At 46.0% G+C, this 20935-nt stretch overlaps 1 protein-coding gene across 1 annotated transcript in view; it reads left to right on the top strand.

Annotated features, from left to right (window-relative positions):
- Positions 1 to 1569: 1569 nt before the first annotated feature.
- Positions 1570 to 20935, top strand: part of ST3GAL5 (ST3 beta-galactoside alpha-2,3-sialyltransferase 5) — a 120137-nt gene continuing 100771 nt past the window's right edge. The window contains exon 1 of the mRNA XM_077280226.1: positions 1570 to 1728. The gene's annotated coding sequence lies outside the window, so the exon portion shown is untranslated. The remainder of the gene's footprint in view (positions 1729 to 20935) is intronic.

Genomic DNA, 20935 nt, shown 5'->3' with positions numbered 1-20935 from the left:
GCTACTTCACTCACTGCTGTCCCCACATTTCCTGGCCTTGCTACCAACTGGAAGTTACCCCTCCCAAACTGGGCCGGCCACTACAGTTAACCCTATCTCAGCTAACTGCAAACCCAGAGGGGTATCATCTCTTTATAACATACATGACCATCAAATGCTTTTAACGCTTGGAGTGTCAGGAAGCAATCTATCAGCCCCCACCACTGCTACACACTGATCACCTTGTACTTCTGTGTCTTGCTCAGTGGTGGTCGGGCTCAGCCTCAACTCAGCCGTGTCTCTGAGTACTGAACACCTTGTACTTCTGTGTCTTGCTCAGTGGTGGTCGGGTTCAGCCTCCTCACCTCGGCCGTGTCTCTGAGTACTGAACACCTTATACTTCTGTGTCTTTCTTAGCGGTGGTCAGGCTCAGCCTCCTCACCTCGGCCGTGTCTCTGAGCACTGAACACCTTGTACTTCTGTGTCTTGCTCAGTGGTGGTCAGGCTCATCCTCCTCACCTTGGACGTGTCTCTGAGCACTGAACACCTTGTACTTCTGTGTCTTGTTCAGTGGTGGTCGGGCTCAGCCTCCTCACCTTGGATGTGTCTCTGAGCACTGAACACCTTGTACTTCTGTGTCTTGCTCAGTGTTGGTCAGGTTCAGCCTCCTCACCTCGGCCATGTCTCTGAGCACTGAACACCTTGTACTTCTGTGTCTTGCTCAGTAGTGGTCAGACTTAGCCTCCTCACCTTGGCCATGTCTCTGAGCACTGAACACCTTGTACTTCTGTGTCTTGCTCAGTGTTGGTCGGGCTCAGCCTCCTCACCTTGGTCATGTCTCTGAGCACTGAACATCTTGTACTTCTGACCCACAGGGAGGTTGCAGTTCTGGGATATGGCAGCACTGGAGGATAATGGCTTCCTGTTGTCTTCACGATTTATACTTCTCGTATCTTTGGCCATTATTGAGCTGCTTTTTTTCTTCACACCTTTTTTTATGAGCCTGGTGACTTTTTGCCTCAAAACTTTTGCTGGTTCTGTGATCACTCCAATATATGAGCAATATCAGGAGTGTAAGAAAAAATTCTGCTGCAGTTATCTGAATCAGGTTTGCAGAAATCCAGGTTTGCTGATATAATAACCTGTCAGGAATCTGTCACTGGTTCTTAGGGGCATTTCGGGAGTTCAGATAAGCGGTGCTTGCACCTCACATTTCGGTCCATCACCGCAACTATATGTCCTCGGGGTGTATTCATATGTATCACCCTCCAATAATACACACCGAACATCCCCTCACTGTCGGATACCCCACTTTAGACACGCCATAATTATCGGATACTCCTCATTATTAGATCTTAGGCAGATATTAATGTTATGGTTGATAGTTGCTGAGCCTTATAATTACCTACACATTCCTGTGGGAAAAGTCTTGTGATATGGTATACAGCCTAAAATCTGCTACTTGTTTTCCCCCACTCCATGCAGGCGAGACCCTCACTTCAGTAGGGGGTCTTTCTCTTTCCTTCCGGCCTCCATTGTTTGGTCGTCTCCCTCCAGAACTTTGTCCTGTGATGCTGACTGACCAGGCACATTGCTCCCTCCTCTCATCTCCTCCCTCCTTCCATGCTGCTGCTGTGTTTTCTGCGATGTGACTCCTCCAGGCTTTCTCTGTGACCTCCAGCACTTTCCCATCTCCCCCTCATACCTGGATGTGAAGTCCCAGCAGAAGCCCAGACTCCTGGCATCCATGTGAGTTTACTGGTGTCTCTTCTGATCTTGGAAAAGTTTTAGTTCTGTATAGATTTGGGGGCTGGAGTGGTCTCCACATTCCCATGCGCCTTGGTCTGGGTTGGATGTGACTATAAAAAGAAAAGGCCCTGTGCCAAGTGCGGCGTTTATCCGTCACATACGGATACAGCAGAGCTGAGTCTGCTCGGATACAGCGAAGTATAGCACGCCGAGTTTGTTGGATACAAAAGAGCAGCTGTTATCAGATACAGGTAATATTCATTTTGTCATGTGCAGCAGAGCTGTGTGTGGTGGGATAAAGCAGTGAGCTTAGTTTGGACAGACCTAGCAGTGGTTACACTGAGTATGTACGGACTTACCAGTGATGCTGAGTGTGGGTGGACTTACCTGGACACTGAGTTTACCCCCACATATGAGGTATCAGCGTACTCAGGACAAATTGGACAACAACTTTTGGAGTCCAATTTCTTCTCTTACCCTTGGGAAAATAAAAAATTGGGGGCGAAAAGATCATTTTTGTGAAAAAATATGATGTTTTACTTTTACGGCTCTGCATTGTAAACTTCTGTGAATCACTTAATGGGTCAAAGTGCTCACCACACATCTAGATAAGTTCCTTAGGGGGTCCTCTTTCCAAAATGGTGTCACTTGTGGGGGGTTTCAATGATTAGGCACATCAGGGGCTCTCCAAACGCAACATGACGTCCCATCTCAATTCCAGTCAATTTTGCATTGAAAAGTCAAATGGCGCTCCTTCCCTTCCAAGCTCTGCCATGCACCCAAACAGTGGTTTACCCCCACATATGGGGTATCGGCGTACTCAGTACAAATTGTACAACAACTTTTGGGGTCCATTTTCTCCCGTTACCCTTGATAAAATAAAACAAATTGGAGCTGAAGTAAATTTTTTGTGTAAAAAAGTTAAATGTTCATTTTTATTTAAACATTCCAAAAATTCCTGTGAAACACCTGACGGGTTATTAAACTTCTTGAATGTGGTTTTGAGCACCTTGAGGGGTGCAGTTTTTAGAATGGTGTCACGCTTGGGTATTTTCCATCATATAGACCCTTCAAAATGGCTTCAAATGAGATGTGGTCCCTAAGAAAAAATGGTGTTGTAAAAATGAGAAATTGCTGGTCAACTTTTAACCCTTATAACTCCCTAACAAAAATTTTTTTTAGTTCCATTCAATTGTGCTGATGTAAAGTAGACATGTGGGAAATGTTACTTATTAAGTATTTTGTGTGACATATCTCTGTAATTTAATTGTATAAAAATTCAAAGTTGGAAAATTGCGAAATTTTCAAAATTTTCGCCAAATTTCCGTTTTTTTCACAAATAAACGCAGGTAATATCAAAGGAATTTTACCACTATCATGAAGTACAATATGTCACGAGAAAACAATGTCAGAATTATCAGGATCCGTTGAAGCGTTCCAGAGTTATAACCTCATAAAGGGACAGTGGTCAGAATTGTAAAAATTGGCCCGGTCATTAACGTGCAAACAACCCTCGGGGGTAAAGGGGTTAATATAAGGCATGTTAGGTTATAGTTTGAACTCAATGGACTTGTCTACTTTCAACTTTAAAAACTATGAAACTATAAGCATGATGTTTCTTTCATTTCCTTGGCTGACCACTGCATCTAAGGTCCTCAAAACTGTCTATTTCTTGGTGCTTCAAAAGCTTGAACATTACATATGGAACCTCAGTCTTCTTTGAAATCTGGGAGACACCTTACTGATGCAGTATGACCAGGGTCGGTCTGGCCTAGTGGGGTATCGGCAGTGGGAAGAAGGAGAGGAGGAGAAAAAGAAAAAAAAAGTCTGTGGCTTTGCGGTTTTTAGGGGTGCGCAGACAGAGAAAGTGCAGGGGCGAGCGCGTGCAGAGGTCATTATCTGAACCGCGGGGTCGCACGTCCCGATCGTATCTGTCAAGTGTGCGCCCGTCGTCACCGGCGTATGACGTCCGTGTCATGAACTGCATGCGACGGGCGCACATCAGCCGCCGACCTCTGCTAGGTCGGCGGCCATTTTACTATGTGCACGCCGGAGCTGCAGAGGCGGAGGAGGATGCCGCCTGATGCTGGGAGCGCAGGAAGGTAAAAGTAATCTTTTTTTTCTCTCTCTGTCTCGGTCTCTTCATGAAGCCAGGATAAGGGGTCAAGATGGATATATGGGGGCAGGAAAAAAGGGCCAGGATATATATAAGGGGGGCGGCAGGATGGATATCTGGGGGCAGCAAAAAAGGACCAGGATGGATATATGAAGGGGGAAGGGGGGGGGTGGCGTGAGGATGGAAATATGAGGGAGGCAGGAAAAAAAGACCAGGATGGATATAAGGGGTCGGCAGGGTGGATATATGGGGGGCGGGAAAAAAGGACCAGGATGGATATAAGGGGTCGGCAGGATGGATATGTGGGGGGCAGGAAAAAAGGACCAGGATGGATACATATGAGGGGCCAGGTTGGATACATATGGGGCACGGGGAGCCAATATGGATACATATGGGAAGGCCAGGATATATGTATGGGGGGCAGGACAAAGGACCGGGATGCATATATATATGGGGGGCCAGGATGCAGATATATGGGTGACCGGGATGGATATATGGTAGAGCCAGGATGATAAATATGGGGGGGGGGGGGGCAGAATCGATATATATGGGGAGCCAGGATGGATTTATAGGAGGGACAGGACAAGGGAACAGGATGCATATATATATGGGGGGCCAGGATGCAGATATATGGGGGAGCCAGTATGGATATATGGTAGAGCCAGGATGCATATATATGGGGCCCAGGATCGATATATGGGGGGCCATGGTGGATATATTGGGGGGGCAGGACAAAAGAACAGGATGCATATATATGGGGGGGCCAGAATGGATATATATGGGGGGCCAGGATGATATATGGGGGGCAGGACAAGTATGGATATATATGGGGAAGCCAGGATGGATATATATGGTGAAGCCAGGATGGATATTTATGGGGGGGCCAGGATGGATATATGGTAGAGCCAAGATGCATATATATGGGGGGCCAGGATCGATAATAGGGGGTGGCAGGATGGATTTATGGGGGGCAGGACAAGGGACCAGGATGCATACATATCGGGGATTCAGGATGCATATATGGGGGGACCAGGATGCATGTATATGGAGGCCAGCATGGATATATATGGGGGAGCCAGCATGGATATATATCGGGGAGCCAGGATGGATATATATATATGGGGCAGCCAGGATGGTTATATATGGGGGAGCCAGAATGGATATATATGGGGGGGGGGGGGGCAGGATGGATATATATATGGGGCAGCCAGGATGGTTTTATATGGGGGAGCCCAGGATGAATGGATTTATGGGGATCCAGGAGAGATATATGGGGGGGCAGGACAAGAGACATATGGGGGCCAGTATGGATAGCTGGGGGTCAGGATGGATAGCTGGGGGCCAGGCTGCACCAGGAACTATGGTGGGCCAGGCTGTGGCATATTATAAAATGAAGGGGGCCAGGCTGGGTGAGATTATTAAATAAAGGCTGTCAGGCTGGGCGAGATTATTAAATAAAGGGGTCCAGGATGAGGGACTTAATTACTGTTTGGGGGCCAGAATGAGGAACATGCTATATTAGTTTATGGTGACAAGTGGGGAGCATAAATTCTTTAGGGTCCAATTAAGGACATTATTACTACTGTAATATAATTTACTTTTTAGGAAACTGTTTTCCATGGAGGAAACAAAAGGGAGGTCCTGTTACTGTGCAGGGCGGCACTATGTCACTTTTTTTTCATCTGACATAGTATAGAAGTCAGGGAAAAAGTGGGGAAAGTGCTCTGGAAGCGATCAGCAATTGATGACTGTGTTATTTTTTGCAGAGGTGAGTCCTGGCTGGAAGAAGTGATGGCGGTCTGTGCTGGCTGAAGAAGAAAAGTGAAGAAGGACATCTACTAGAGACGTCACCGGTGAGTCAGCGCATTACATGTACATGCACACTATACACCGTGTGCAGAGTTCCTGTGTATAATGTCACTGGTGATCACCATATTACCTGTACACTGACACTGTATACAGAGCTCCTGTGTATAATGTCACTGGTGATCACTGTATTACCTGTGCACGGACACTATACTATATACACTATACTATATACAGAGCTGCAGTGTATAAGGTCACTGGTGATCACTGCATTACCTGTACACTGACACTATTTACAGAGCTCCCGTGCATAATGTCACTGGTGACCCCTGTATTACCTGTACACTGAGAGAATATACAGAACTCTTGTGTATAATGTCACTGGTGGTAATAACAGTGTTGTTAGTATTGTGGTTTGTATTCATGATCAGTATTGTATTATTCAGTCACTATGTGATGGTAATATGTGGTCTGGTCATGGTGTGGTGCTATATATCCCCAATATGTGGTATTATTTGGTCACTATGTGGTGGAATATGTAGTCTAGTTATGGTGTGGTGGTATTTCTCCTTGTATGTGGTATTGTTTGGTGCCTATATGCTGGTAGTATGTGGTGTTATTCGGTCACTATGTGATCTGTCCATGGTGTGGTGGCATTTCTTCCCTCTATGGGGTATTATTGGCCTTGGTATAGTGGATTGTGTTGTATATGGCAGTCATCTGTTCTCTCTGATATTAATTAGGAGAAGATTCCTTATTTCTATTAGAGATTAGATACTTGGATCACAGCATCAGAGATGCACTTACAGGGGTTCTCCTGTGAAAAAAGTAATCACCTCTCCATAGAATTAGTGATAACTAGTGTTGAGCATTCCGATACTGCAAATATCGGCCGATATTCGCTGTATCGGAATTCCGATACCGAGTTCCGATATTTTTGTGATATCGGAAATTCATATAAGTTCCCAGGCGTGTGCGGTGCATATGGTTCCCAGGGTGTGGAGGAGAGGAGACTCTCCTTCAGGCCCTGGGATCCATATTCAAGTAAAAAATAAAGAATTAAAAAAAAAAAAATGGATATACTCACCCCTCTGACGGACCCTGGACCTCACCGGTGCAAGCGTCTGCCTCCGTTCCTAAGAATGCAGTGAGTGTAGGACCTGCGATGACGTCGCGGTCTTGTGATTGGTCGCGTGACCGCTCATGTGACCGCTCACGTGACCGCGACGTCATCGAAGGTCCTTCACTCACTGCATTCTTAGGAACGGAGGCTGCCGGTTGCAGCGGTGACAGCCAGGGCTCGTCCGAGGGTGAGTATATCCATATTTTTTATTTTTATTCTTTATTTTTTACATGAATATGGATCCTAGGGCCTGAAGGAGAGTTTCCTCTCCTTCAGACCCTGGGAACCATCCAGGATCACTTCCGATATTTGTGTCCCATTGACTTGCATTGGTATGGGGTATCGGTATCGGCGATATCCGATATTTTTTGGATATCGGCCGATCCAATCCGATACCGATACTTTCAAATATCGGAAGGTATCGCTCAACACTAGTGATAACGTATTGATTGGTGGTGGTGGGGGTCTGACTGCTGGGACCCAGTAGGCAGAATGTGGAACTTTTATCCCCATTAGACTGGAGCGGTATATCTGACTTGACCACTGATCCATTCATTCCCTCAGTGGATGCTCTTGTTTTTTTCTGGAAGCCCCAAAGAGAACGAATGGAGCTGCGGTCAGACATCTGAACTGCTGCTGCATTTTAAAATGGAGATAAGTGTCCTGTCATGGATAAAACTTCCCCATTCTTCCGTTTGGTGCAGTTTCTTATGGTCGGACCTAAGCGATCACCTATCCTGTGGAGCCCATGGATCGGTGATAACCATAGAACCTTTAATGTAAAATACCGTAATTGTACATCCCAGTTATGGGGGCGCACAGAAGATGTGCAGGAGCCCCCTGTGTTTTACAGCCAATGCTCCACTATAATGGGGATAACGACTGACAGATATTTGCATATAGCTGTAGGGTGGGCCCCTAGAGTCCATGCCCCTGGTGGGCCCCAGACACCCCAGTCCGACCCTGAGTATGACTACCTTGTGTTTTGTTGCTGTGTCTTCCACAACCTAACCTGTGCCGTGATGCCGCGACTCCAGGGCTGACGTCAGCGGCCGGCGTCGCACGTGATTGGCTGAAGGATCGTCAGAGCATCCCATTGATCGCCACAGCAACCGGACGCCGTGTCAGACACTAGTGTTAGGCAGCGCACGGCAGAAGTGCGTCTGGGTGTACGGAAAGGTAAGGGGCGACAATCTCAGAAGTATTATAGGTCATTAATCTTTCTGATCAGATTTTAATGAAAGCACGATATGAGGTTCTTTCAAAAGGATTATCCTTTTCCCCAACAGGTAAATTCGACTATTTTACTTATTTTGTGAAAGATCTGGAGTTGTTTGCACGCAAACTGACGTCAGCTCTGGAGGCGCTGCGTCACGGCAGTGTGCGCCGATTGGTGCAATTATACACAGTCACTCCCAACTATTTAGGACGACAATTCCCTCCCTCCCTCGCTATCACTCACTCATTATGTTAATTAGGGCACGTGATCTTCCCCACTGATGCGTGGTGATCCACCCTCGCTACACTTGGTAGTCCTGGTCACATCATCGGACGGCATCTCCCGCAGATGACAGTTATCATCATTATTCATGTTCACTACATAAGGAACCTTTTATTTTACTTACCATGCCTCCTGACGAAGCCCGGAGGGTGAAACGCGCGTCGAGGTGCAGCTGAGCACGATTCTGCATTGCACTTTTACCCCACTTGCATAGGAGATATGACTTAACGTATATACTAACAATTTATATACCTCTATTTTCACTATGATGATGTTAACTATACTTGCATGAGTTGGTTCTATAGGCACTTTTATCATAAGAGTTTTTTTGCTTAATAGCTATGTCAAATAGATCCGGACTATGGTAAACTATTTTATACTATTTGCTTATCATTGCATCTATTACTAGTGCTGCCATAAGCCTGCTCACTTCATATAATTGTCCCTTTTTGGATAGACATCAGTTATAAGTTAGTAGTACTTCTAAAGCTTAAATATTTCTTCAACCTAGATTTCCTAGGCACTAACCGTTACTTTGGGTTTACGGGGCCTTCAACGCTGCCTTGCTGTCTCTGTATGTCTTTTAACAGATCTTACATATTGTGAAAATGTTTTATATTTGTTAATATTGTTTCAATAAGGTATTATATTTAATATTATTTTGCTATTGGCTTCTTCTAATCTTTATTGTGTAATCTCCATAATTTGACTACATGGGAGTATACTTATGCTCCGTACCCTTATGGTGGGATTATGAATATACAGTCGGTACGGAAAGTATTCAGACCCCTTTACATTTTTCACTTATTGTTTCATTGCAGCCATTTGGTAAATTCAAAAAAGTTAATTTTTTTTCTCATTAATGTACACTCTGCACCCCATCTTGACGGAAAAAAACAGTAATGTAGTAATTTTTGCAAATTTAATAAAAAAGAATAATTCTTCCTCAGCGGGAGTAAGGGTATGTGTACATGGTCAGTAAACGATGCGGGTTGGATGCTGCGGGTTGAACGCTGCGTACTTGTGCAGCATCCAGATGTTTCAGCATAGTGGATGGGATTTAAAAAAATGCACAGACGCCTGCAGCTCACCCTCAGAGACGGACATGTGGTACGTCTCTCCAGACTGCAGCATGTCTATTTATCTTGCGGAGATGCAAATATCTGCAACTTAAATTTCACCTATGCAATGTATTGGACGTGGTGAATCCGCACGGTTCAGTGATCACATGTGGATTCACCTGCGTTGAATAGACAGCAGTGCTTTGGATGCAGCGGACATGTGCTGCGTCCAAAGTGCTGTGCAAATTACTGAACGTGCACTTACCCAAAAGAAGCCGGGACACAAGCGTTTAACGATTTTAATATTGTCGATCACGTTCGTTTACCGGCCTGAACTCAGCGCTTGTTAGTACAACAGAAACGTTTCTGTGTGATGGTGCAATATGTGACCATTTGGGGCCCCACTTTAAACCTTTGCCCAGGGCCCCACTTTGTCTAAAACTGGCCCTGCCAGGAGACACATGGTTCTTAAAAACAACCAAACTTTTACTTGGTGAATAGCAGTATGTACAGTATTTACAGGCAGATGTAGAAGATAAGGCCCAATGAGTTGTCATCTTTCCCACAGGTACTGGTTACAACTTAAGCCCTGGTTCTCGGTATAGGTAGAATGTCTCTCTACCCTAGGGAGTCTTCTCCACCACTAGCAGTATATTCGGATTGCATTACTTTCCACCCCATGTAGTCTGAGTCCATCTTTCCCTGTAGCTTCACAAGCTGAGGTTTCCCCAGGCCATTAGACGGAATCGCACGGAAGAGCATTTTCTGCAATCCACTGCCCCGAGTATTAGGCCCACTCTGTCCCTAGCAGCCTTGTGTCCAAGGCCTGCTACTTCACTCACTGCTGTCCCCACATTTCCTGGCCTTGCTACCAACTGGAAGTTACCCCTCCCAAACTGGGCCGGCCACTGTTAACCCTATCTCAGCTAACTGCAGACCCAGAGGGGTATCATCTCTTTATAACATACATGACCATCAAATGCTTTTAACGCTTGGAGTTTCAGGAAGCAATCTATCAGCCCCCACCACTGCTACACACTGATCACCTTGTACGTCTATGTGTTCCTCAGTGGTGGTCAGGCTCAGCCTCCTCACCTCGGCCGTGTCTCTGAGCACTGAACACCTTGAACTTCTGTGTCTTGCTCAGTGGTGGTCGGGCTCAGCCTCCTCACCTTGGCCATGTCTCTGAGCACTGAACACCTTGTACTTCTGTGTCTTGCTCAGTGGTGGTCGGGCTCAGCCTCCTCACCTCGGCCATGTCTCTGAGCACTGAACACCTTGTACTTCTGTGTCTTGCTCAGTGGTGGTCAGGTTCAGCCTCCTCACCTCGGCCGTGTCTCTGAGCAATGAACACCTTGTACTTCTGTGTCTTGCTCAGTGGTGGTCAGGTTCAGCCTCCTCACCTCGGCCGTGTCTCTGAGCACTGAACAACTTGAACTTCTGTGTCTTGCTCAGTGGTGGTCGGGCTCAGCCTCCTCACCTCGGCCATGTCTCTGAGCACTGAACACCTTGTACTTCTGTGTCTTGCTCAGTGGTGGTCAGGTTCAGCCTCCTCACCTCGGCCGTGTCTCTGAGCACTGAACACCTTGTACTTCTGTGTCTTGCTCAGTGGTGGTCGGGCTCAGCCTCCTCACCTCGGCCATGTCTCTGAGCACTGAACACCTTGAACTTCTGTGTCTTGCTCAGTGGTGGTCAGGCTCAGCCTCCTCACCTCGGCCATGTCTCTGAGCACTGAACACCTTGTACTTCTGTGTCTTGCTCAGTGGTGGTCGGGCTCAGCCTCCTCACCTCGGCCATGTCTCTGAGCACTGAACACCTTGTACTTCTGTGTCTTGCTCAGTGGTGGTCGGGTTCAGCCTCCTCACCTCGGCCGTGTCTCTGAGCACTGAACACCTTGTACTTCTGTGTCTTGCTCAGTGGTGGTCAGGCTCATCCTCCTCACCTTGGACGTGTCTCTGAGCACTGAACACCTTGTACTTCTGTGTCTTGTTCAGTGGTGGTCGGGCTCAGCCTCCTCACCTTGGATGTGTCTCTGAGCACTGAACACCTTGTACTTCTGTGTCTTGCTCAGTGTTGGTCAGGTTCAGCCTCCTCACCTTGGTCATGTCTCTGAGCACTGAACATCTTGTACTTCTGACCCACAGGGAGGTTGCAGTTCTGGGATATGGCAGCACTGGAGGATAATGGCTTCCTGTTGTCTTCACGATTTATACTTCTCGTATCTTTGGCCATTATTGAGCTGCTTTTTTTCTTCACACCTTTTTTTATGAGCCTGGTGACTTTTTGCCTCAAAACTTTTGCTGGTTCTGTGATCACTCCAATATATGAGCAATATCAGGAGTGTAAGAAAAAATTCTGCTGCAGTTATCTGAATCAGGTTTGCAGAAATCCAGGTTTGCTGATATAATAACCTGTCAGGAATCTGTCACTGGTTCTTAGGGGCATTTCGGGAGTTCAGATAAGCGGTGCTTGCACCTCACATTTCGGTCCATCACCGCAACTATATGTCCTCGGGGTGTATTTATATGTATCACCCTCCAATAATACACACCGAACATCCCCTCACTGTCGGATACCCCACTTTAGACACGCCATAATTATCGGATACTCCTCATTATTAGATCTTAGGCAGATATTAATGTTATGGTTGATAGTTGCTGAGCCTTATAATTACCTACACATTCCTGTGGGAAAAGTCTTGTGATATGGTATACAGCCTAAAATCTGCTACTTGTTTTCCCCCACTCCATGCAGGCGAGACCCTCACTTCAGTAGGGGGTCTTTCTCTTTCCTTCCGGCCTCCATTGTTTGGTCGTCTCCCTCCAGAACTTTGTCCTGTGATGCTGACTGACCAGGCACATTGCTCCCTCCTCTCATCTCCTCCCTCCTTCCATGCTGCTGCTGTGTTTTCTGCGATGTGACTCCTCCAGGCTTTCTCTGTGACCTCCAGCACTTTCCCATCTCCCCCTCATACCTGGATGTGAAGTCCCAGCAGAAGCACAGACTCCTGGCATCCATGTGAGTTTACTGGTGTCTCTTCTGATCTTGGAAAAGTTTTAGTTCTGTATAGATTTGTGGGCTGGAGTGGTCTCCACATTCCCATGCGCCTTGGTCTGGGTTGGATGTGACTATAAAAAGAAAAGGCCCTGTGCCAAGTGCGGCGTTTATCCGTCACATACGGATACAGCAGAGCTGAGTCTGCTTGGATACAGCGAAGTATAGCGCGCCGAGTTTGTTGGATACAAAAGAGCAGCTGTTATCAGATACAGGTAATATTCATTTTGTCATGTGCAGCAGAGTTGTGTGTGGTAGGATAAAGCAGTGAGCTTAGTTTGGACAGACCTAGCAGTGGTTACACTGAGTATGTACGGACTTACCAGTAATGCTGAGTGTGGGTGGACTTACCTGGACACTGAGTTTACCCCCACATATGAGGTATCAGCGTACTCAGGACAAATTGGACAACAACTTTTGGAGTCCAATTTCTTCTCTTACCCTTGGGAAAATAAAAAATTGGGGGCGAAAAGATCATTTTTGTGAAAAAATATGATGTTTTACTTTTACGGCTCTGCATTGTAAACTTCTGTGAATCACTTAATGGGTCAAAGTGCTCACCACACATCTAGATAAGTTCCTTAGGGGGTCCTCTTTCCAAAATGGTGTCACTTGTGGGGGGTTTCAATGATTAGGCACATCAGTGGCTCTCCAAACGCAACATGACGTCCCATCTCAATTCCAGTCAATTTTGCATTGAAAAGTCAAATGGCGCTCCTTCCCTTCCAAGCTCTGCCATGCACCCAAACAGTGGTTTACCCCCACATATGGGGTATCGGCGTACTCAGTACAAATTGTACAACAACTTTTGGGGTCCATTTTCTCCCGTTACCCTTGATAAAATAAAACAAATTGGAGCTGAAGTAAATTTTTTGTGTAAAAAAGTTAAATGTTCATTTTTATTTAAACATTCCAAAAATTCCTGTGAAACACCTGACGGGTTATTAAACTTCTTGAATGTGGTTTTGAGCACCTTGAGGGGTGCAGTTTTTAGAATGGTGTCACGCTTGGGTATTTTCCATCATATAGACCCTTCAAAATGACTTCAAATGAGATGTGGTCCCTAAGAAAAAATGGTGTTGTAAAAATGAGAAATTGCTGGTCAACTTTTAACCCTTATAACTCCCTAACAAAAATTTTTTTTAGTTCCATTCAATTGTGCTGATGTAAAGTAGACATGTGGGAAATGTTACTTATTAAGTATTTTGTGTGACATATCTCTGTAATTTAATTGTATAAAAATTCAAAGTTGGAAAATTGCGAAATTTTCAAAATTTTCGCCAAATTTCCGTTTTTTTCACAAATAAACGCAGGTAATATCAAAGGAATTTTACCACTATCATGAAGTACAATATGTCACGAGAAAACAATGTCAGAATTATCAGGATCCGTTGAAGCGTTCCAGAGTTATAACCTCATAAAGGGACAGTGGTCAGAATTGTAAAAATTGGCCCGGTCATTAACGTGCAAACAACCCTCGGGGGTAAAGGGGTTAATATAAGGCATGTTAGGTTATAGTTTGAACTCAATGGACTTGTCTACTTTCAACTTTAAAAACTATGAAACTATAAGCATGATGCTTCTTTCATTTCCTTGGCTGACCACTGCATCTAAGGTCCTCAAAACTGTCTATTTCTTGGTGCTTCAAAAGCTTGAACATTACATATGGAACCTCAGTCTTCTTTGAAATCTGGGAGACACCTTACTGATGCAGTATGACCAGGGTCGGTCTGGCCTAGTGGGGTATCGGCAGTGGGAAGAAGGAGAGGAGGAGAAAAAGAAAAAAAAAGTCTGTGGCTTTGCGGTTTTTAGGGGTGCGCAGACAGAGAAAGTGCAGGGGCGAGCGCGTGCAGAGGTCATTATCTGAACCGCGGGGTCGCACGTCCCGATCGTATCTGTCAAGTGTGCGCCCGTCGTCACCGGCGTATGACGTCCGTGTCATGAACTGCATGCGACGGGCGCACATCAGCCGCCGACCTCTGCTAGGTCGGCGGCCATTTTACTATGTGCACGCCGGAGCTGCAGAGGCGGAGGAGGATGCCGCCTGATGCTGGGAGCGCAGGAAGGTAAAAGTAATCTTTTTTTTCTCTCTCTGTCTCGGTCTCTTCATGAAGCCAGGATAAGGGGTCAAGATGGATATATGGGGGCAGGAAAAAAGGGCCAGGATATATATAAGGGGGGCGGCAGGATGGATATCTGGGGGCAGCAAAAAAGGACCAGGATGGATATATGAAGGGGGAAGGGGGGGGGGTGGCGTGAGGATGGAAATATGAGGGAGGCAGGAAAAAAAGACCAGGATGGATATAAGGGGTCGGCAGGGTGGATATATGGGGGGCAGGAAAAAAGGACCAGGATGGATATAAGGGGTCGGCAGGATGGATATGTGGGGGGCAGGAAAAAAGGACCAGGATGGATACATATGAGGGGCCAGGTTGGATACATATGGGAAGGCCAGGATATATGTATGGGGGGCAGGACAAAGGACCAGGATGGATACATATGAGGGGCCAGGTTGGATACATATGGGGCACGGGGAGCCAATATGGATACATATGGGAAGGCCAGGATATATGTATGGGGGGCAGGACAAAGGACCGGGATGCATATATATATGGGGGGCCAGGATGCAGATATATGGGTGACCGGGATGGATATATGGTAGAGCCAGGATGATAAATATGGGGGGGGGGGGGGTAGAATCGATATATATGGGGAGCCAGGATGGATTTATAGGAGGGACAGGACAAGGGAACAGGATGCATATATATATGGGGGGCCAGGATGCAGATATATGGGGGAGCCAGTATGGATATATGGTAGAGCCAGGATGCATATATATGGGGCCCAGGATCGATATATGGGGGGCCATGGTGGATATATTGGGGGGGCAGGACAAAAGAACAAGATGCATATATATGGGGGGGCCAGAATGGATATATATGGGGGGCCAGGATGATATATGGGGGGCAGGACAAGTATGGATATATATGGGGAAGCCAGGATGGATATATATGGTGAAGCCAGGATGGATATTTATGGGGGGACCAGGATGGATATATGGTAGAGCCAAGATGCATATATATGGGGGGCCAGGATCGATAATAGGGGGTGGCAGGATGGATTTATGGGGGGCAGGACAAGGGACCAGGATGCATACATATCGGGGATTCAGGATGCATATATGGGGGGACCAGGATGCATGTATATGGAGGCCAGCATGGATATATATGGTTGAGCCAGCATGGATATATATCGGGGAGCCAGGATGGATATATATATATGGGGCAGCCAGGATGGTTATATATGGGGGAGCCAGCATGGATATATATGGGGGGGGGGGGCAGGATGGATATATATATGGGGCAGCCAGGATGGTTTTATATGGGGGAGCCCAGGATGAATGGATTTATGGGGATCCAGGAGAGATATATGGGGGGGCAGGACAAGAGACATATGGGGGCCAGTATGGATAGCTGGGGGTCAGGATGGATAGCTGGGGGCCAGGCTGCACCAGGAACTATGGTGGGCCAGGCTGTGGCATATTATAAAATGAAGGGGGCCAGGCTGGGTGAGATAATTAATTAAAGGGGCCCGGCTGGGCGAGATTATTAAATAAAGGCTGTCAGGCTGGGCGAGATTATTAAATAAAGGGGTCCAGGATGAGGGACTTAATTACTGTTTGGGGGCCAGAATGAGGAACATGCTATATTAGTTTATGGTGACAAGTGGGGAGCATAAATTCTTTAGGGTCCAATTAAGGACATTATTACTACTGTAATATAATTTACTTTTTAGGAAACTGTTTTCCATGGAGGAAACAAAAGGGAGGTCCTGTTACTGTGCAGGGCGGCACTATGTCACTTTTTTTTCATCTGACATAGTATAGAAGTCAGGGAAAAAGTGGGGAAAGTGCTCTGGAAGCGATCAGCAATTGATGACTGTGTTATTTTTTGCAGAGGTGAGTCCTGGCTGGAAGAAGTGATGGCGGTCTGTGCTGGCTGAAGAAGAAAAGTGAAGAAGGACATCTACTAGAGACGTCACCGGTGAGTCAGCGCATTACATGTACATGCACACTATACACCGTGTGCAGAGTTCCTGTGTATAATGTCACTGGTGATCACCATATTACCTGTACACTGACACTGTATACAGAGCTCCTGTGTATAATGTCACTGGTGATCACTGTATTACCTGTGCACGGACACTATACTATATACACTATACTATATACAGAGCTGCAGTGTATAAGGTCACTGGTGATCACTGCATTACCTGTACACTGACACTATTTACAGAGCTCCCGTGCATAATGTCACTGGTGACCCCTGTATTACCTGTACACTGAGAGAATATACAGAACTCTTGTGTATAATGTCACTGGTGGTAATAACAGTGTTGTTAGTATTGTGGTTTGTATTCATGATCAGTATTGTATTATTCAGTCACTATGTGATGGTAATATGTGGTCTGGTCATGGTGTGGTGCTATATATCCCCAATATGTGGTATTATTTGGTCACTATGTGGTGGAATATGTAGTCTAGTTATGGTGTGGTGGTATTTCTCCTTGTATGTGGTATTGTTTGGTGCCTATATGCTGGTAGTATGTGGTGTTATTCGGTCACTATGTGATCTGTCCATGGTGTGGTGGCATTTCTTCCCTCTATGGGGTATTATTGGCCTTGGTATAGTGGATTGTGTTGTATATGGCAGTCATCTGTTCTCTCTGATATTAATTAGGAGAAGATTCCTTATTTCTATTAGAGATTAGATACTTGGATCACAGCATCAGAGATGCACTTACAGGGGTTCTCCTGTGAAAAAAGTAATCACCTCTCCATAGAATTAGTGATAACTAGTGTTGAGCATTCCGATACTGCAAATATCGGCCGATATTCGCTGTATCGGAATTCCGATACCGAGTTCCGATATTTTTGTGATATCGGAAATTCATATAAGTTCCCAGGCGTGTGCGGTGCATATGGTTCCCAGGGTGTGGAGGAGAGGAGACTCTCCTTCAGGCCCTGGGATCCATATTCAAGTAAAAAATAAAGAATTAAAAAAAAAAAAATGGATATACTCACCCCTCCGACGGACCCTGGACCTCACCGGTGCAAGCGTCTGCCTCCGTTCCTAAGAATGCAGTGAGTGTAGGACCTGCGATGACGTCGCGGTCTTGTGATTGGTCGCGTGACCGCTCATGTGACCGCTCACGTGACCGCGACGTCATCGAAGGTCCTTCACTCACTGCATTCTTAGGAACGGAGGCTGCCGGTTGCAGCGGTGACAGCCAGGGCTCGTCCGAGGGTGAGTATATCCATATTTTTTATTTTTATTCTTTATTTTTTACATGAATATGGATCCTAGGGCCTGAAGGAGAGTTTCCTCTCCTTCAGACCCTGGGAACCATCCAGGATCACTTCCGATATTTGTGTCCCATTAACTTGCATTGGTATCGGGTATCGGTATCGGCGATATCCGATATTTTTTGGATATCGGCCGATCCAATCCGATACCGATACTTTCAAATATCGGAAGGTATCGCTCAACACTAGTGATAACGTATTGATTGGTGGTGGTGGGGGTCTGACTGCTGGGACCCAGTAGGCAGAATGTGGAACTTTTATCCCCATTAGACTGGAGCGGTATATCTGACTTGACCACTGATCCATTCATTCCCTCAGTGGATGCTCTTGTTTTTTTCTGGAAGCCCAAAGAGAACGAATGGAGCTGCGGTCAGACATCTGAACTGCTGCTGCATTTTAAAATGGAGATAAGTGTCCAGTCATGGATAAAACTTCCCCATTCTTCCGTTTGGTGCAGTTTCTTATGGTCGGACCTAAGCGATCACCTATCCTGTGGAGCCCATGGATCGGTGATAACCATAGAACCTTTAATGTAAAATACCGTAATTATACATCCCAGTTATGGGGGCGCACAGAAGATGTGCAGGAGCCCCCTGTGTTTTACAGCCAATGCTCCACTATAATGGGGATAACGACTGACAGATATTTGCATATAGCTGCAGGGTGGGCCCCTAGAGTCCATGCCCTTGGTGGGCCCCAGACACCCCAGTCCGACCCTGAGTATGACTACCTTGTGTTTTGTTGCTGTGTCTTCCACAACCTAACCTGTGCCGTGATGCCGCGACTCCAGGGCTGACGTCAGCGGCCGGCGTCGCACGTGATTGGCTGAAGGATCGTCAGAGCATCCCATTGATCGCCACAGCAACCGGACGCCGTGTCAGACACTAGTGTTAGGCAGCGCACGGCAGAAGTGCGTCTGGGTGTACGGAAAGGTAAGGAGCGACAATCTCAGAAGTATTATAGGTCATTAATCTTTCTGATCATATTTTAACGAAAGCACGATATGAGGTTCTTTCAAAAGGATTATCCTTTTCCCCAACAGGTAAATTCGACTATTTTACTTATTTTGTGAAAGATCTGGAGTTGTTTGCACGCAAACTGACGTCAGCTCTGGAGGCCCTGCGTCACGGCAGTGTGCGCCGATTGGTGCAATTATACACAGTCACTCCCAACTATTTAGGACGACAATTCCCTCCCTCCCTCGCTATCACTCACTCATTATGTTAATTAGGGCACGTGATCTTCCCCACTGATGCGTGGTGATCCACCCTCGCTACACTTGGTAGTCCTGGCCACGTCATCGGACGGCATCTCCCGCAGATGACAGTTATCATCATTATTCATGTTCACTACATAAGGAACCTTTTATTTTACTTACCATGCCTCCTGACGAAGCCCGGAGGGTGAAACGCGCGTCGAGGTGCAGCTGAGCACGATTCTGCATTGCACTTTTACCCCACTTGCATAGGAGATATGACTTAACGTATATACTAACAATTTATTTACCTCTATTTTCAGTATGATGATGTTAACTATACTTGCATGAGTTGGTTCTATAGGCACTTTAATCATAAGAGTTTTTTTGCTTAATAGCTATGTCAAATAGATCCGGACTATGGTAAATTATCTTATTCTATTTGCTTATCATTGCATCTATTACTAGTGCTGCCATAAGCCTGCTCACTTCATATAATTGTCCCTTTTTGGACAGACATCAGTTATAAGTTAGTAGTACTTCTAAAGCTTAAATATTTCTTCAACCTAGATTTCCTAGGCACTAACCGTTACTTTGGGTTTACGGGGCCTTCAACGCTGCCTTGCTGTCTCTGTATGTCTTTTAACAGATCTTACATATTGTGACATTTTTTTATATTTGTTAATATTGTTTCAATAAAGTATTATATTTAATATTATTTTGCTATTGGCTTCTTCTAATCTTTAGGCTATGTTCACACTTTGCGGGTTTTGCCGCGGATCCGCAGCGGATTTGACACTGCGGATCCGCAGCAGTTTTCCATGCAGGGTAAAGTACAATGTTACCCTATGGAAAACAAAACCCGCTGTGCACATGCTGCGGATTTCCGCGGAAAAAGCCGCGCGGCTTTTCTGCGGAAAAAAAGAAGGAGCATGTCACTTCTTGGTGCAGAATCGCAGCGATTCTGCACCCATAGAAATGCATTGATCCGCTAACTTCCCGCATGGGGCTGTGCCCACGTTGCGGGAAGTTAAGCGGATAATGTGCAGATGGTACCCGGGGTGGAGGAGAGGAGACTCTCCTCCAGGCCCTGGGAACCATATTTTGGTGTAAAAAAAAGAATTAAAATAAAAAATAATGCTATACTCACCTCTCAGCGCTGCCCGCGGCGTCCGGTCTCAGTTGCTGTGCCGAACAGGACCTGTGGTGACGTCGCGGTCACATGACCGTGATGACGCCGCGGTCACATGACCGTGACGTCACGAAGGTCCTTGTCGGCACAGCCGCTTGCAGCGCCGGGGAGATCGCAACGTCAGAGGGTGAGTATAGCCAATTTTTATTATTTTTTACATTACTATTGATGCTGCATATGCAGCATCAATAGTACAGGAGTAATCCCGCAGCGGAAACCGCGGAACAAACCGCGATAAATCTGCAGGGATAACCGCAGCGGTTTTGCCCTGCAGATTTATCAATTCCGCTGCGGGATTAACCCGCAGAGGAACCCGCAAAGTGTGAACGTGGCCTTATTGTGTAATCTCCATAATTTGACTACATGGGAGTATACTTATGCTCCGTACTTTTATGGTGGGATTATAAATATACAGTGGGTATGGAAAATATTCAGACCCCTTTACATTTTTCACTCATTGTTTCATTGCAGCCATTCGGTAAATTCAAAAAAGTTCATTTTTTTCTACACTCTGCACCCCATCTTGACTGAAAAACAAACAGTAATGTATACATTTTTGCAAATTTAATAAAAAAGAATCATTCTTCCTCAGCCGGAGTAAAGGCATGTGTACATGGTCAGTAAACGATGAGGGTTGGATGCTGCGGGTTGAACGCTGCGTACTTGTGCAGCATCCAGATATTTCAGCATAGTGGATGGGATTTTTAAAAATGCACAGACGCCTGAAGCTCACCCTCAGAGACGGACATGTGGCGTGTCTCTCCAGTCCGCAGCATGTCTATTTATCTTGCGGA

Source organism: Ranitomeya variabilis, chromosome 1 (genome assembly GCF_051348905.1).
Source record: "Ranitomeya variabilis isolate aRanVar5 chromosome 1, aRanVar5.hap1, whole genome shotgun sequence".
Lineage (NCBI taxonomy): Eukaryota > Metazoa > Chordata > Amphibia > Anura > Dendrobatidae > Ranitomeya > Ranitomeya variabilis.
The sequence above is the reverse complement of the archived record's forward strand: the minus strand, read 5'-3'. Positions and strand labels throughout refer to the sequence as shown.